Raw genomic sequence first — 17,669 nt, forward strand, 5'->3', positions numbered from 1 at the left:
CCGGAAAGGAAATGGATATTACTTATAGAGAAGGTACTATTCACTGTACCTTCTCTATAAGATTAGGGTAAAGTGTTGGTAGAGCACAATTCTATTGTCGATCATCTTCGTTCACAAACATTGTAAACGGACCTGAGAATGTTGAGAGACTTGTTCGGCAATATGTTTCAAAGTTTCTTCTGGCCAACTATAGAGAATAGATGCTCAAGATATTTTTAACAATTCTCCAGGGTACATTGATCGGCTACTTAAGAACAATCCAGCCCTTCCTGGGTTTGATCTGAGATAATCTCACCCGGAGATAAAGTTTAGGCTGCTACCAGTGGCACTGCATACACAGTTCTCTTTTTAGATTGAACCCAAGGTCCTCCAACAGACGGGTGGGCAGGGAGTTGCAGAAAAAACAGCACAAGGAATAAAAACCCAGTCACATCAACCAAAATGCTAGAAATAAACATTTGCCAGCAACAATTAACTGCTGAAAGCTATTTTTTTAATAAGGAAAATCATTTGTCCCAACATGCCCTTTCCCATTGAAGTTGAGCTATATTGATTAAAGCTCAAACTGTATATGTCAGAATTCGAGGACCAAACCGTGATGGACAAATATTTGCAAAATTCATAGCTTAGAAGTACTTCACCCCTCCAGTTACTAATTCAACACTTCAAACATTTATCTGGTCGAACATGTCTTGCGTTACTTGGATCTCCCAAATATCTTTTCAAACAGTGTCTCCGCTATTCAATCCTGGATGCATTCTCACTCTTTCCATCTTAACCTGACTGAAACTGAATTTCTGTTCTTCCCTGCCTCCACCCTCCCTCTCATTATGCCTACCCATGCCCTCTTGTTTTCTCCTGCCTTCCTGCCCCCTTTCCTGCTTCTGCCCGGAATCTAGGTGTTGTTTTTTGTATTCTCTTTTTTGTTAATCTTCTTAGTTCAAAACTGCTGCATCACTCACCAGTATCTAATGTTAGAACCTTGGACCTGTTGGGCAGATTTAGATATTTAGTATGGAATTGGGACTAATTGTGGACTGATCCAATTTCCTGCTTTTGCTAAAGTATGTTTTGTCTGGTTACATGTTTGAGAAAGTATAAGGACTGTACTGTGGTCCTGAGTGTGTCCGGAAATATTGTTGGTGCATTTCTGAAAATGTCATTGTTCTGTGTCTTCTCCCACCTGGGCAAGACTGGCGTAATGGGTTATGTCTTTTGGGAGCGTAGATCTGTCTGTTTTTGAGGCTCACTGTGCTAGCTGTGCCATGGCATTTAAGGCTTATTGGTCTTGGACCAGGTTGCAGGACATTCCCATGGCAGCAGGTTTTTCATACTTTCTATAAAACTGTTTATTTTTAATACAGCCATTGTGGTTATTGCAAGGCTTTGAACTTGCATAATAGAAAGATACATTGTGCCATAGCATATAATTTCAATTTCTCCGAATTGTGAAGGAGAGTCGGGATGAATCTTAGTGGCGTGGAGGAGAGCTGTAACCCCACCCCTTCACATCCTCCTGGTTTGTCTTGCTCCCTGAGCAGCCATGGATTCCTATTTGGTCAGCAGTTTTTAGACACAGGAAAGGGTGATCACCAGCAACGATATATCTCCGAATGGCCTGCTTTTTATTTTTCCCCAGTATTGATGGGTTCCAGTGGCAAAAAGGGGAGCAGTACACCGATGGTGTACGTTTTCATGGGACCTAGTAGTTAAGAATTGGATATTGAACAGTGTTTCTCAAAAGATACTTGAAGATTATAGGTTTGTTATGGTTTTTTTTTCTTTCTTGTGTACACACTATTTACAGCTCAAAGGAAATATTGCATGTTACTTGGCACCGTGCCATTAAAATAATCTGACTCGCCTTTATGAATTACTAGGATAAATTGACATTGGCCACATTAGCAAAACACGATGTAAGGCCCACTTTATAACTGCGTTGTTATGGGATTTGAATGATCAGCACCGTAAGGCTAGGAAACCTTGCTTTTTACACTGTTAAGGCAGAGTTTAATTCATCTATGATTTGTCACCTGCCGGAAAGAGTATAGGTAAGATATAAAGTGGGAGTATTTCCCTCCCTGTTTTGAAGTTTAAACTAAATTCTATTTTTTGGGCAGTAAAACGTGGAATATCCGATGGCAACAGTTGCCACACTTTTGGCATGAAATGGCTGAAGCACCGATTGTTCATTTTAGTTTTTCCGGCAGATCATCCAATGCTGTTGATTTTTGGATTTCTGCCATTTCAGATTTCACCAAGGTACTTTCTCCGCCCATGTCATTTAGTGCCAACTCACGTGAGCCAGAGCATGGGAGAGCACACATCGTGTGTTTTTAGTCTTGGTTCTTCCGTGCTCTACTTGTTGTTTTTCTTCCAACCTGACATTCTTAAATGTTTTAGTGCCCCTCCCCCTGCTGTGGATACTCTGAAAAACGGCTTCTTGCCCTTGCCAAAGCATACCCTCCACTCCCATTGTATTCCTCCACCTGGCCCCCTCAAAGATGCTGGCTTTCTGCACCAGCACGTCCCTATCAAACAGCCAACTTCAGGATACATGGAGCCCCGTACGCCTATTGTATATGAAAACTGGCCAGCCCGTCCCCTCATGACGTGCTGCCTTGCTGTGCAGTCTAGTTAACTGGAGCCCCATAGTTAGAGATGAAGTATTCACACTGTGAACAAGGTGTGTGCCCGCCCCTCTGAGGGATGAGCTGGACTAGCCCCTTTGTGTGTATTAGAGTGGAAAGGCAAAGCATTTCGGGAGACTGGTAATAGGTGTGACTGATCCAACACAATCCAACACAAGGTTTCGCAGTGGATTAAGTTTAAAAGGGGAATCTGCCCCATATGGTTTACTGTAGTAGCTCACAAAGATACCAACATTCTTTAATCACATTACAGAAGTTTTTATTTTAGTGTTCTAGTTTATACATAAACCTTTCACACATATTAAAAAGGATGACAATACAGTTACGTTAGCAATTCAAGCATTACATTATCCATACAATAAAAAGACCAGCATGTCACAGTTGAATATTAAAGTTTTAAAATAGCAATAATAAAATGTACTTCTGCAATAATCAAAGAAAGGTGATATCATTCAAAAACCGTTGCCAACATGGTTTTGTTTTTAAAAGGGTTGAATCATTCACAAAGGGATCAAAAACACAGTTCTCATATTGTTTAAAAATGTGCATTCCAGGAGTGCTCCAAAGTCTCAACTTCATCTGTTTGAAATAACTTTTACGTTAATTGTAGAGGTGTATAGTTCTGTTTGGGGTCTCTAAGGAAGGGTTTTAAATTGTAGTAGATGATATTGTACTTTTAATATACACCCAGCAATTTCATGCGTCATATGGAGGTTTAGTCTAATTCGCATGAAATTAGTTTCAATAAACTTTGAGACACATTTGATTAAATATGGTGGAACAGTGTTCCGTTTGTTTGAGTCTAAAAACAAATTACGATGGTCTAAAAGATAATTCCCGATTACAGGTCACAGACCAGTTCACATGCTATAGGGCTTTCCTAATCATATATCGGGTACCTTACTAAATAATCTCTCTAAACTTATTAATATCTGTCAACATGTTTTCAACAGACAAAGCCCAGTTCAACAGGGACCTGGAGTCACCCAACAAGATTGAATTTTGTAACCTGGGAAACAGTGTGTTTGAAGGGCAGTTCCACATTTTACAATAGAGAAGCAAGTTCTGCCATCAAATCCTAGCTACCATAAAAGACCCGATTCAAATCTAGTAACAATGATACATACCACATTACAGAACGTTTTTGATAATTTACATAGTGTGTGTGTTGGCTACCAAGGGTGGCTTAGGTGTTACAATGAAAATTTCACTTGATAATGCTATATACTTAATATTTCAAGTGGTAGTGTTGTCCTAGTTCATGTTATAGCATTTATGTAGTGCTGTGTTGCATTTTTAAGTTATACTTTTCTGCCCAGAAAGCTAGTTCATAGAGTTGGGCCTGCCTTAGACATATGGCCAGCCTGCTGTTGTAAGTTCACATCCTGACATGGCAGACACGTTCTGTACAAGTTACATTGTGGACCTTATAAATGGGACTAGTACCGCGCTTAGAAACGGGAGGAACTGAACAGGAAATCTGTTGTTATATAAGGGTATTGATGTGCTCTAGAAGCAGACCATCTTTGGGCCTCTTAAAAAAGTTAAGGTAGCTTTATTTACAGCATCTATGGGTTCCAGTTGACTCTTCAGATCTACACGGGACACCTAGTAGCTTGCAACTTTAAATTCCTACGCCCAGCTATCATTCATAGATGGCCAGATGGATAAGACCACATTCAGCCAGTGAAAACATTGTCCTTTTGTTGATTATATTTGCTATTGTATGTTCTGCTTTGTGTTCCTGTTTTGTAGTTATTTTATGCTGTGTGTGTGATAGGTTCTTTTCTATTTTGTTTCTCACCACCATACCAACGTGTGCCAACGTCACTACACTAACAGTCTGAGAAACTCCTCTCCCTGGAAAAGGCATGTGTCGTGGTAGCTCCACAATCAGTGATGCAATCGTTTTGCTCCAAATTACTCTCCGTAAACAGAAGCTGGCGAATCTGCTGACCGATGAGGGGACCTGGCCTTTTATTGGAAGAGCTTTTTGGATTTCTTAAATTACACTAATTCGGGAAATGATTTCGTATCAGAGAACTCTAGGTGGTCCCTATGCTGGGGCTCTCATGGTTTGGCCGCCGGGTTTCTCGTGTTTGAAATTGTGTAAGGTAAAATGCTTGGTGTTAGCTGATCTGAAATTTTGGCCAGGGATACAGAAAGGGGTACAGGTTTCTCGATCATCTCTCCTTCCCAGGTGTTTGTATATGGTGTAGGCAGTTGGATTCGTTCACTGTCTAGGATTTAACACATCTCTTTTAAATATGGGGGTGATGTGGGGGCTATCTTGGGTTCAGGAAGAGTCTAGCAGCTTGATTTTTTTGGGGGATCCTTCTGGGCTTCCTATCACTTTCTTTGGGGTCTAGATATCGACTAAGCAACAGATGTGCAGCACGTTATATTATCTAGTGAGTACACGTATGCCCTGAAAGAACTCTGTCACTGGATCTATACAGGAAGCCAAACAATAATGTTCATTAAGGAAAGTAGGAAAAGTTATTTGGAAAATGACTAGATTCTTAATGTGTGAGGCATTTTGAGTCTGTTTTATGTACTGGGATTCTACCTCTTGCTGCTTCCATAAGCATGATCTCTAGTCGCTCTGTCAGATGTGAAAGTGCGGGCGTGGTTTAGGGTAGTAGGCAGAGAGGAAAAATGCATGTTTGTGTGTAGTTTGGAAGTGCTGAGTAGGTGGTCTTGTGCCAAGGGCGTTGAGGCATTTGTGTCTAGATGAAATCCTTGAGTGCCCATGGTGCTAGGGTGCACAGGCTGGGGCATAGGTATGCACGTTAATTGTAGAGGTGTATAGTTCTGTTTGGGGTCTCTAAGGAAGGGTTTTAAATTGTTGTGCGAGTAGCAGAGTGAGTCTGCTTATGGTGTGCCTGGGCATAAAGAAGAGTGCTAGGGCCAACATTTCATACCATGGACAAAACCATGTTGAATGCTAATGTGCAAAGAGTTGTCTAGGTCCAGCAATTCAAATGAAGTGCTGAGGTGCAACCAACAGTAAGGCGAACAATTCATATGGTGGGGCAGTGGTTAATCTAGGATGCTAAGTAGCAAAATGGAGTGGGGCAATATTTAAACTGTGGAACCGGCCATTCTGTACACATGGATTCCTACAGCTTGCGTCTCTCTCTCACACACATGCAATGCTGGTAATACAAACCTACCTTCAAATTAGTAATCCATCAATTACCCGATTCTGCGTTATCTAACATCCAGTTGCTTGCATCTACCCACTTAGTTGTACTACCTCAGCTATTTCTCTCACATGCCACTTGGAGACATGGGCCCTCATTACGACCCTGGCGGATTTTTTCCGCCATCGACGGACTTTCCGGCCATGGCGTAAAGTCCGTTTACGCCATGGCGGATGGTGGACTTACCGCCCCATTCCGAGGTCGGCGGGGCGGTAAGTCCCCATTGACCCATTTACCCTTCCCCATTCCCATTTCGGCCCCATAGGGTATAATGGGAGTGGGGAAGGAGTTAATTACGCCACCGTAAATTACGGTGGCGTAATTAACACCAAGGTCCCATAGCGCCATGGATTTTTACGCCCGCAAAAAGCGGGCGGAAAAATGACCATGGCGCTATGGGAACTCGTAGTTGGCGGTAAGGGGTCGGCGCAGCTAACGCTGGCGCAAACCCCTTACCGCCAGGGTCGTAATGAGGGCCATGGTGTTACAACCGTACACAGCAAATACTGGGTTTGATAAATGCCTGCGGCAGTACTAGTCAATCTACTTGTAGCCTTGCGTTTTGAGAACCCTTTATTTTGTGGTCCAAGCTGGCTATGAGACGGGTGGCATACCTTTACTGTATGCAACCAATTGCATAACGGCACACTATTGTGGCAATGCACACATTTGTTTAGCTTTACCACAATAGGCAATTATTGCCATTTTGTTCTTGTGTAGCCTTACTCTGTTCACAACAGGAATTGTTGGTGTTCGTGAGGAGAACGTGAAGCTGCCTGCCTAGCACCAAGCCAATGGATGGATGGGGCACTGGCAGCCACACGACTCATGCTATTGGTGCACCATCAACTCAAAGTTAACACTTAAAAAGTGTTAACTTTTCTTTGATGATGTTCTCTGACTGACACTGTGTGCATTCTAATCATAAATTCATCCGTTTTCTGCTGTGTGGTGAGCTGGCAGCAGGCTGTCAGCCTTATGGATTCACAATATTCAGCCCCACACACATCCAGAACTATCAAACAGTTGACACTTGCGCTATTCTGCAAACATGGTCATTGCCTAATGTAACACTTTTCTGCCAGCAGACCCCACTTGAGAGAGCTCACTATGCTCCAATAGCTATCTTGTTGATCGTGCATGCCAGTCTACAGGGCTCATATGAAATGCTATGTTATTCAATATCAGACCATGGTCCTCTTGAAATTTCAAACTGGTGCCATTCTGAACTACTGCAAGGCGTACGGTTGGTAGATGAGCACCTTACAAATGACTCCTCACAGAAACAAATGGTGGCAGCTGCACCTGCATATCTTGAAGAGCTGGACTTCTGCTGTGAGGTGGTGACCTTGAGAAGAGAATCCTAATGGCATTTTTGTTTCAGGAGACATGCAAGTCCTCTGCATAGTGCATCCTGTGGAGCAGATCGAAGAAATTCTCGGGAATTGGAGGGCATGATGGCGTGAATATTATTTTAACATGCACAAATACCTATGCTGAGCAAATGTTCTTTGGTACCGCTTACAGCAGGACATACCTCTCACTATTATGAAGAAAAGGAGAGGGAACAGAGGAACACATTACTTGCATTTGCTAATGTTCCTTCTGATGGATGGAACTTCTCTCGCATACATTCCTGGGGGAAGAGCATACTGGTGGTTGTCCTCGGCATGGAGCAGGCAACATCCACCTATGGCAGCTGTGAAAGGTGGTGACGAGCATCTTTTCAACCTGGGGCCTACCCAAGGTCGGGCATTAGCCTCCAGCCTAGACAAGTAATGTCATAGGTTTTTTTTCTCCAGGTAGCTTCCTCCTGGGGGATCCAAGGGAGTTGCTCTAGTTGTGGACTGGCATTACAATCTTGGGCTATATCTTCCTTCTGATCTCTCTTCGCTTCCAAGGACTTCGCTCATCCTTTATTGCTCCAGACTTGACGAGGAGAACTTTGGATACAGAATCGGTCTGTTGCAGCTCTTGCCGTGGTTGCACCCTTGATAGGAGGGTACACTTCTTCATGCATGGCTATAGAGTATTGAGAGACTAAGGTACTCTGAGAATGTTTGGATGCTCAGTTTCCAGTCAGTAGAGCATTGGTCTTCAAACTATGGCGTGTGTCCCTAGGGGGAGCCTGGTGCCATATCCACAGGGCTGACTGGGATGGTGAGTCCCAGAAATCACAAACCCATTTATAGTCCCTCTGCCTCTATTGCAGCCAGATCAGTATTTGACCTTGAAGCCCCTGCATGTGCACCAGGGTCAGGACAAGGGGTGCAGTTTCAGGAATAGACACAGCAAGTAATAGGCTCCATTTATTTACTTAACAGTGAAGTAGACTGTCCGATTCCAATACGTTTGATGAACAGGCAGTCATTGTGGCTCCCGGCCTGTATTGTTGGCCAAAAGAGAAAATTTAAAAGAAGAGGGAAAGAAAAATTTAAAATGAGGTAGAGAACTGAAATGTGAAAAAGGCTGAGAAAGGACACATGCAACAGACCGAACAGAGGCTCTTTTTGGCCTCTGCTGCTCATAGGAAGGGTGCTGTGCCTTTTGGTGAGCAGGGAAATTATATTCTTGTAGGCAGGGGAGAGGGGCGATTAATTTGTCTGAGCCTTTTATGTTCTGCGCACTGGAATTGGCACTTTAGTACCAGAGATGCTTTTTAGAAGGATGCAGGGAAGGAGGCATGCTTGTTTGATCTGGGTCTACTCTCAGTTCAGCAGGAGAGGCAGCCATAGGGATTGTGTTCCCCCCTTTTTCTTCTGTTCATGGGGAAGGATGGAGCAGTGGTTTTGTGCATTTTCCCTGTGAGAGAAGGGAGGGAAGAGAGTTAAGCTATGGACAGACCATAGAAACGTAACCAGAGAGAGAATGAGCACTGAAGGGACACGTAAGAGTACATGGAGAAGATGAGAAATGAGTGAGGGAAAAACATAATGGAATATGATAGGTTGGTGTGAGGGGTGAAGAAGTAGAACAAACAGAATTGGAGGAAAATAACAGGAAAAGAGAAAATGATTGGTAGTGGGGAGGAAACGAGCAAGCAAAAGGAGAGCGAATTGGCTAGCACAGAAATTAGAGAGCAAGAGGTGAGAACTTGAGGGGAGAAAAAATAAACGGCAGAGAGGCCCTGGAAAACAATGAGCGCAAAGAAAGGGAAGAGTAAGAGCAGCAAATGGGAGCGAGGGTAGCATGGGACGGATGGAGCAGAGATCAAAGAGACAGAATGGAATAGAAAGAAAGAAAGAGACCAAACACAAGTCCGGGAAAATTGTTGGTCTAGATATAAGACATAACATGCAAATAGGAAATATGAGGGACAACACAGACCAAAGTAAGGAGGTATCAAGTGAGAAAATATGAAGGGGAATGAATGAGAAAAGATGTTAAGAGCAACCAAGTGAAGAAAGACGACAGAGAGATAGGACAATTGAAGGAAAGGAGGACAGTCTTGGTAGAATAACGAAGGAAAGGATATAGTGACTGAAAAATAAGTGACGGACCGGCCAGGCCTCGTAGTGTGAAGTAGGGGGGTAGCTAAGGCATTGAAAATTAATCTAAAAACAAATTGATGGCATGTGTGGCAGCACTTATTGAACCTATTTTCACCCATAGTGAGCAACCTGTTGTTGTTACCAAGGTGGATGTATGGTGCTATCCACCTTCCAGAAATGAAACGTCTCTATGGCATGATGCTCCAGGGAACTGCTTATGACTACAAACCCACTACCACATAGGCATCATTTTGAACTCGCCCTCGAATAAACAGTGCCACTCTTCATTTTTTTTTCCACTTTTTCACTTCCAAGAGACAAAATGCCTATTGACACCACTGGGATCATCCTAAAAAATCTGACTTAACTCCTCTTTCAGTCATCCAGAGACTTAATGTGTTGATAATTATGCATGTATGTTGGGCAAGTAGCTTATTGGCATGCCACCTGGCTGAAGCCACCACCTATGAGCAGAAGTATGTTATCTCTAGGCTTGTCAGACACTCCTCACCACGCCTCACGCCTCCCCCCACACCACCAGTAGTCTCCAATGAGCTATCCCCATGGTTGGTGGCCTGCCTTCAGAAAATTTGCTCACCGTGGGGCTAGCATAAAAATGTTTGGAAACAGCTATACAGCCTCTACTAAAATCAGCAATGCTAGCCGATAGCAGTGGTTTTGGTATCGTGGTAGAGGCATTAACCAATTGTTATGCCTTGCACAATTGCTGTTTTTCTGCTGCCATTAACTAAGAGTGGACTCAATGATGCCATGGTTGGGAACTATTTAGCCGCTATACACGTTTTTAAGAAACTAGTAGTGCATTTTTTGAAGGGTTTGCTGAATACCTTTCTGCTCCTGGACCTTAACATGTTGAAATTTTGATGACAGATCCTTCTGAACCAATGCGTTATTGCCCTACAAGCTTAATGGTGATGTCTATATGATCTGCATAGAATAAGCTGCAGGTTGTGTGACGCATCCTTTTCTGGTCTTTTCCGAGTAAAAAGGAACTAGAGATGGAAATTGCAAAGGCTAGATATGACATTTGAAGTGTTGTGAATATTTGTGCTTTTGCATTTGACCATTTTTGTCACCTAGTCCCTTCATTTTCTGTTTTAGTTTATCCTAATTTTGGGATGGAGATTATTGCATAGCTAGAATAGTGCCAGAAAAATAGAGAGGTTGGAACCTTTTGGATGCTTTTGCCACTTTGTCCCTCCAACACACCACACCAAGCTTGGATTCCTATGACGACCCGATGCGTGTGTTCAGTGTTCTTGCCAGGAGGGCATCCTGGAGTCTCTTAACTTGAAGGGTCCGTAAAATAGCTCATGGTTTGGGCACTTGCTCAGATAACTTCATGTCACAAGGCTGTCACAATTCAGTCAATTGTGAAAAGGTCAATTGTAATTCGAGCAATTGTAAAACGAACAATTCGTATACAACTATATATATATATATATATATATATATATATATATATATATATATATATATATATATATATATATTCATTCAGTGAAAAAACCTTGTTAAAGGGACGTTATGGTTAAGTTGTGCTACTAAAAACTTATGAAATTCAGTGAAAAAACCTATGAAATTCAGTGAAAAAACTTTGTTAAAGGGACGTTATGGTTCCAAGTAAAACCGAAAAACCCTTGAAATTCGCCAGTTATGGTAAGCTAAGCAACCATAACTCGCGCCACCACCGTGCACTGCTAAGACTAACATCCAGGAAATCAAAGATGACATCACTGATGACATTGTCTGGCTCCCCCTTTTTTCCTTTACTGACATATCTAGGCCACATGGTTTTCTTCAGTAATAGTCAGGAATTAAAAGTGGAAAAGGTAGTATATTTGTAGACTTATCCTTCAAGTATGTTCTTACAATAATTCCCTTAGGGTCCAGTCATATCATATGAAACATATACATAGGGGAAGACACAAGCTTGAAAGACAGCAATCCTTTCTGTGCATTAAAATAATCAGTAGAGTTGTCAGCACTTTCTGATAGTTCTGTTGTTTTGTATTACTGTACTTTCCCTGTATATGCTCATATTTTTATATCTTGTATTCACACTACTTTCCTTAGAGTCCAGGCACATCATGTGATATATATATATATATATATACACAGGGTAAGTAGCAGCTTTGAAACAGAGCAATCATTTCTCTGCATTAAGGTAATAAGTTAGGTTATGATCACTTTTTGCTACTACTCCTGTTTCTTTTCTTACTTCAATTTCCTTGTATGTACTCATATTAGTATGTGGTGTTCTCTCTTTGTGTTTTGTCTATAATAATGCAATTATGTAGTAGGTGCGTTTTATAATCTACTTATCACATGTTTCACAGTATGCAAAAGTCTAATAAGAAAACAGTTATCATTTCACTATTCAACATGGCAAGCTTATGAATATTGCACCTCCATCATGTATGCTGCACACAATGCCTATGTTTCTACATGAGCACCTTAGTATACTGGATGGAATAATTAGCACTTGATATTTATTACAATGATCCTTGACACTTTTTATATTAACATTACAATAAGAAACCCTTGTACAGACTTTTCATGAAAGGTAAATGCACATGTGATGTCACCAGTGATGTCATCAATGACATTTGTGATGACCTGGGTGTTAGTCTTAGCAGTGCACGGTGGTGGCGCAAGTTATGGTTGCTTAGCTTACCATAACTGGCGAATTTCAAGGGTTTTACTTGGAACCATAACGTCCCTTTAACAAAGTTTTTTCACTGAATTTCACAGGTTTTTAGTAGAAAAGCTTAACAATAATAACTTTGACTTTATGTACATGTAATATGGAACATACTGAAACCCTTCTACTAAATGTGATGTCCGCAAACTTTTTTGATGTCCGCGGACATGTTCGGACAACAGTACCACTACCTAAAAAGTCTGGGGGGGTATGTTTAATTGTTATATTATAACATGGTAACATTTAAAAAATTCACAAAGTAGTACACATACATATTATATGTAGTAATACATAAGCAATGTAACCCATACATGTACCACACTAACCATTCATTTAAATACAATGTTTTAAAATGGAATATACCAAAAGAAGATAAATTGGCTTCCAACATAATTACCTCACAAACACTCCACAACTAAGACCAAGACCAGACCTACAGAGTACTCGGGACATATCTTACCTGAAATAGTAAGTGTACTTCATTTTACTCATATATTTATAAACTTTCTGTATTAGATTAAAAAAAAATCTTTTTTTTTTCTCACAGACAGAAATGTCTAGTACTCTGGAATGGCTAGAGGAGCACTTCCCACATGTCGAAATGTCAGAAGATATTTAATTTTTATTATTTCATATATATTTAACATATATATTTCTTTTTGTACAGTGCATACCAAAATAGAAAACATCTCTGAAGAAACTGTGATGGAAAACACGCTTGACAGCATAAAAGAAAAAATGGATTTATTGTTGACCAATTTTAATAATTTGAAAACTTTTGTTGAGGATCATTTTAAAACAAAAACCGCATACCATTGTCCCACATGTACTTGTCCCTCCTCACCATATCCCAGTCAATTATCCCCAAACCCTCTCCATAACCCAAAACGTTTTGATGAGACTTCCATCCCTTCTTCACCTGACACCAATCATGTTGAAACCCCTAATTCTCCTGTTTTTTTCTGTTTCTGCCTCACCTTCTCTGTCACAAATTATTAATATATGTTAAATAAAGTTACATTTTTATATTGTGTTGTAATTCCCGTTTTTTATTTTTTTTAAAACAATGTAGGTGTCCGCGAACAGCGCGGGTGTTCTGAAATGTTCGTAAATAAACAAAAATGGAGGTGTCCTGAAGAACACTATACCTGTCCGTGGTGTTCGCTAGCAAGTTGAAACTGTTCCAAGAACACATTGGTGTCCTGAAATGTTCATAATTAAACGAAAATGGAGGTGTCCTAAAGAACACTATTCCTGTCCGTACTGTTCGCTAGCAAGTTGAAACTGTTCTAAGAACCCAATTGGTGTCCTGAAATGTTCGTAATTAAACGTAAAAGGAAGTGTCCTAAAGAACACTATTCCTGTCCGTACTGTTCGCTAGCAAATTGAAACTGTTCTAAGAACCCAATTGGTGTCCTGAAATGTTCGTAATTAAACGTAAAAGGAAGTGTCCTAAAGAACACTATTCCTGTCCGTACTGTTCGCTAGCAAATTGAAACTGTTCTAAGAACCCAATTGGTGTCCTGAAATGTTCGTAATTAAACAAAAATGGAGATGTCCTAAAGAACACTATACCTGTCCGTACTGTTCGCTAGCAAATTGAAACTGTTCTAAGAACACACGCAGTGTCCTGAAATGTTCGTAATTAATTGAAAATGGAGATGTCCTAAAGAACATTATACCTGTCAGTACTGTTCGCTAGCAAGTTGAAACTGTTCCAAGAACACCATTGGTGTCCTGAAATGTTCATAATTAAACGAAAATGGAGGTGTCCTAAAGAACACTATACCTGTCCATACTGTTCGCTAGCAAATTGAAACTGTTCTAAGAACCCAATTGGTGACCTGAAATGTTTGTAATTAAACAAAAATGGAGATGTCCTAAAGAACACTATACCTGTCCGTACTGTTCGCTAGCAAATTGAAACTGTTCTAAGAACCCAATTGGTGTCCTGAAATGTTCGTAATTAAACAAAAATGGAGATGTCCTAAAGAACACTATACCTGCCCGTACTGTTCGCTAGCAAATTGAAACTGTTCTAAGAACACACGCAGTGTCCTGAAATGTTCGTAATTAAACGAAAATGGAGATGTCCTAAAGAACACTATACCTGTCAGTACTGTTTGCTAGCAAATTGAAACTGTTCTAAGAACACAATTGATGTCCTAAAATGTTCGTAATTAAACGAAAATGGAAGTGTCCTAAAGAACACTATATCTGTCCATAGTGTTCGCTAGCAAGTTTAAACTGTTCTAGAACACACGTGATGTCCAGAAATGTTCGTTTGATGTGTGACACACTTTTAATTACTTCAGGACCCGAACAGTGTCCGTAGAACATCAACGCGCATGCGCAAACCAATGTCTGTGCATTTGGTGTCCTGCGGACAGGGGCTTCCTTCACGGACATGTTCGCGAAGGGATCATGTGATCGCGCCCACGCTAATCGCGTGTTCTCAATGCGGACACTGTTCGTGCCCACCGAACAAATTAAAAGTACATATTACGAGTAATCCACAATATTTTTCCATAAAAACTCACGGCACAAGTCCCACATAGTAATCCTGAGTTTCTACATACCTTTTGAAACTTTGTGAACCCTTTTTTGTGTTCGATCTGTCCGCGGACAGCGCACAAGCACCCCTATAAAAGACCACACCCTAAAGCTTATTCTCATTGTGTTTCTGACTATTCTTCAGAACACTGCGATTTTTCCTGCTACTTGCAGATATCCATCAACAACTTGATGGCAACCATGGCTGCACTGCTGCCACCCGGTGCTGTATCTGCCTCAGCACCACCCCCAACCCCTCCACCACCACCAACTTCCCAAGGGCCTGAAGAGGGGAACAGGAGTGAGGATGCAGAGGAGGAAGAAGAGGATGATGAGAATGAGGTAGAGGAAATCCCTACTACCCGCACTAGGCCTGAGTCTTGGGTGTGGCGGTTGTTTACCATTCATGGGAATGGTCCTAAGGCTCGTGCGAACCGTGTCACCTGCAATGAGTGCAAAATGATACTCAGTCGTGGGAGGCACGGTTCGTACAGCTTTGGGACCATGACCATGAAGCGACACCTGAGGTCATTTCACTCTGGGGCTATTCGCAAGGTTGTACCTTGCGAAGAACGTAGTAGGTTGATTTCCTCTACTTCATCCTCTGTTTCTGATCCTGTCACCACAAGGACCACCTCTGTGGGACAGCGTCTTCCTCAAGCTGCCTCACAGGCCATACAGAATTCTGATGACAGGGTCAAAGTTGTATGTATGTACTGTGACACAGTACTCTGCAGGGGGGAGCGACTTCGCAGTGCTTTTGAGACTATCGTCTCAGAGCATGAGAAGACCTGCTCACTACCCAAATAAAACCCACTCTACATCTTCCTCTCTCAGCTCGCCCTTTCTTATCCCTGTGGTTGGTGTCCCCCCTTCCCCTCTTTTCCCCTCCTCTCCTAGTTTGCTATGTATAAAAAACCAAAAAAAAATAAAAATTACAAAAATAAAAAAGGCTCTTTTCAGAGCCACCTTTCACAGTTAAAAAATAGAAGTGAAAATAAATGAAGCAGGGCCCTTTGTATTTTTTAGAAGTCAGCGGACAGTTCGCGGACATCAAAAAAATTGGGTTGATACCCTATCATAACCATTGCAATTTTCTCTGGTAGGAAGTGGTGGCTCTGAAAAGAGCCTTTGGGAGGTGTTTGTATGTCAAAAATTATAAATACTTAACACCTACTTCAAAATGGATGCTGTAAATCTAAAAAAGGTCGTAATGCATTTTGTATATTTGTCCAAAAAAATCATATTGCCAGCATAAATAGGATAGACTCCATCTCTGTGAAAAATGTATGTACTACGAAACATAATATTTTCATTATGAAAAGAGGACATGCCAAAATCTCTTAGAAAGGCACAAACTGCCTTATTAACATTGTGCCTTGCTTTTTCCATTTGTGGACCAAATGAAGAAGAACGCAGCCACATTTGTCTCTGTGCAATCCGTGAAAATATTACTTGAGAATTAGGAAACATGTCCATGACCTTCCCAAGTCCTTCTTTCATAGAAAATTGCAAAGAAATTCCAGACACATGTCCTAAGCTGTTCCCTCCACCATGAATTACAATTATGTCTGGATGTTGCTCTGTCTCCAAAGTAGCACAAAGAGGTAGCAAGTCCAACCACTTCATTCCACGTACTCCATGCCAGTGTACTTCCACATGTGGAAATCCAAGATCTACAGCTACTCCACAGCTTTCTGTATGCACCTTCAACCAATGTATCCATGAATCTCCCAAAATCCAAACAATCTGTTTTCTGAAACACACAGCCATAGCCATCTGTTGTTCTCTCAGCAAAAAGAGTATCTGAGAAACTCTCTCCTGGCACAACACACTCACTAAACTTTCCTGACCAATCCCTTTCAGTTCTTATTCACATGTGCATGACTTCTGAACCCAAAAACCCCCGAATGTAACACCCGATGTCTGCGAACTACCGCCATGTCCGCGGACATATCGTAACATGAACAGCCCTTCTACCATTTCCTCTTCACTTTCTGTGCCATTCCCTCATTGGATGTAGCTAAGAAGTCACATGACCATCCACCAATCACATTCAAGACCTCTACATCTAACTGCATCATCATAGATCAGCACTGCAAATGTACTGTGAATCTTTCTGAGTACAAGTGTCATATCATTGGCAAGCACCATCTACAACAAATACTGTACAAGTCTCCAAGATTTCTACTTGCAGCTCCATGCATATCCAAATGCATGAACACAAACTACAGTTATGCATATTTTCTGTACAATACATGAACACATTTTCAAACTGACTTAATATTTTTGTTTTATTTCTTTATTTATTCAATTACTTTAATTTAAGCATAAACATTGAGACACTATTACCTGGAAGAGCTTAGTTACAGAAATAGTGGTATTCAGTGGTACATTAGGAATTTCACAAACATAGTAAAGATATTTTATTTGCTAAAGTTAGTCATTACAATACAATTTGTTCATTAAGAACATATCATATGTATTGAACTTGTGCGATGTATCTTATGTAAATAAGATAGTTTTAATGGTTTTGAGGAAAGCGCTGAGGATTTCAATTAAAAAAATCAATGTCTAAATTAAAATCAGTGCTATATACAAACAAAATTACTAATTTGTTTCTTTTACAATTACAGTGAAGACCATTCTCCTGAAAAGAAGCAACCAAATTTGAAGAACAAAGAACTACTAAGAATTAACCTGTTCATTTTAGAAAAAAAGTAAGTAGAATATCACAATAATATGTGTATTATTACTGAAACACACTGTAAAGTTAATTCATGCTATTTCTGTGCCTAAAAATAGAGATTGTGCACCATTCTGTCCAAAAATCCCCAAGTCTTAAACAGCGATTTACAGACCGAATGGCCCACAAATTCCTATTTTTGGACGCACAAATTACCCAACTAAACCGCTACAATTTGGATATTATAGAACAAACAACTGTTTTAATTGTATACATTAGATTTACTATTTGTACTTCTCCACACCACTAGCTTATTTTTTTCTGTCATCTGAACCCCAGTTTAGTAGCATATACATT

Source organism: Ambystoma mexicanum, chromosome 2p (genome assembly GCF_040938575.1).
Source record: "Ambystoma mexicanum isolate Mex_15411 chromosome 2p, UKY_AmexF1_1, whole genome shotgun sequence".
Taxonomy (NCBI): domain Eukaryota; kingdom Metazoa; phylum Chordata; class Amphibia; order Caudata; family Ambystomatidae; genus Ambystoma; species Ambystoma mexicanum.